This window comes from Myotis davidii, unplaced genomic scaffold (assembly GCF_000327345.1).
Source record: "Myotis davidii unplaced genomic scaffold, ASM32734v1 scaffold1154, whole genome shotgun sequence".
Classification (NCBI taxonomy): Eukaryota; Metazoa; Chordata; class Mammalia; order Chiroptera; family Vespertilionidae; genus Myotis; species Myotis davidii.
The window spans coordinates 587,850-589,651 of record NW_006286005.1 but is presented as its reverse complement, the minus strand read 5'-3'; the positions used below and the strand labels follow the sequence as shown (position 1 = coordinate 589,651).

At 40.0% G+C, this 1,802-nt stretch overlaps 1 pseudogene; it reads left to right on the top strand.

Moving 5' to 3' along the window:
* LOC102763277 overlaps positions 1–1,802 on the top strand; it is a 137,760-nt pseudogene that overhangs the window by 103,934 nt on the left and 32,024 nt on the right.

Below are 1,802 nucleotides of genomic sequence, written 5' to 3'. Positions count from 1 at the left end.
ACTCGCAGCCGCTGTGGCTGGGTTTTCCCTCCCACCTCCGCAGCCTTGGCTCTGTTTCTGTCCTCGTGGCCTCTACTTAGCTCCCTTCTGTGCCGCTTGGCCTCCATGTTGTCCTTAGTCTTCCCGTGCAACTGGTATATGCAAATTAACCGCCATATTTTAGCTTCTATAATTGAAACATTGTATCTTTTAGAGCTGTTTCTTCAGGAGCTCTGTCACTGGAGCAAGCAAGCCTCATGTTTGCTTCAGCTGCCTGGCTGCTGGCCGCCATCTTGGCTGGCAGTTAATTTGCATATCTCACTGACTAGCCAATAGGAAGGGTAGCAAAGTTACAGCTAATTACCATGTTTCTCTATTATTAGATAGGATAGATATTTGGATTATCAGATTTCATTTTTTGCTTCATTTTTGGATATTTCTCTTTGTTGTATGTTTTTCTTTGGGGATTATTTGCAGGATTAACTGTTTGTAAAGACATTGAAACATACTAGTAAAGTCAATAACATTTTTCCCAATAACATTTTATTTATGGATTAACATTTGGAGCATTTGGGGTTGTCTCAGTAAGAAGAGTCTATTCAAAAGATTTTTAAAATGTTCTTCCTGATATAATGCACAAAATGAGGAAGAGGAAGTTTGAGTTCCAATCTATATATATATATATAAAAGACTATATATATATATATAAAAGACTAAGTGACCATCCATCCATCCATTCAACCGTCTGACCAACCAGCCAGTACATATGATGCACACTGGCAATTTAAAAATAAATGTTAACTCATTAATGCATGATACTTATAAAGCTCTCACTGGCACCAATCGTACGTGTGTGTCTGTTGATTTTATATCATGTATTTGTTATTGTTATATCATGTTGTTATTATTTATTTACTAGAGGCCCAGTGCGTGAAATTCGTGCACTGGAGGGGGTGGATTCCTCAGCCCAGCTTGCGCCCTCTTACAGTCTGGGACCCCTTGGGGGATGTCTGCCTTCCAGTTTAGGCTCAATACTTGACAGTCAGACATTCTTCTCACAGTCTTTACTCCTTGCTCTCACAGTCTTTACTCCTTGCTCTTTACTGCCCACCTGCAGCAGAGGCAGAGGCTCCCACCACTGCCACTGCGCTCACCAGCTGTGAGCCTGGCTTCTGGCTGAGTGGCGCTCTCCCTGTGGGAGTGCACTGACCATCAGAGGGCAGCTCCTGCATTGAGAGTCGGCCCTCTGGTGGTCAGTGTGTGTCATAGGACCGCTTGTTCTACTGGTCATTCAACCGTTTGGTCGATTTGCACATTAGGGTTTTATTACATAGGATTAATCAATTTATATATTATTTTCATATACATTTCATAAAGAAAACATTACTAGTTTGCTTTAATCTCTGACACTTCTATTATAGAGAAAGGGCAAATAGTGATATTAAAATATTTCTTCTAATTAAATACCTTTCAATGTGCATGAATCTGTTACACTGAACCACTAGTACATTCATAAGATGGTATGGATGCAAAACTGGACAAAACTGTGACTTTGGAGGGGCCCTGATAAAGAGCCTAATTGAGGTGAGCAGTGTCACTGGATTGATAAAATATGGCAGCCGAGCTTTATGTTAACAATAATAACTGTGAAAAGCTTTAGCATTAGTACTTTTAGTAGCAATAGCTACTGTGTCTGTCTTTGCTTTAGCAGCTATTTTATGTAGGTGACAGGCTGACAGGAGAACAATCAGGGTTTATTTCTGGTTGAATTTTTAGTTTCTTCTTTCATATGCAGGTTATTTTTTGCAAAGAAATGATCCCAT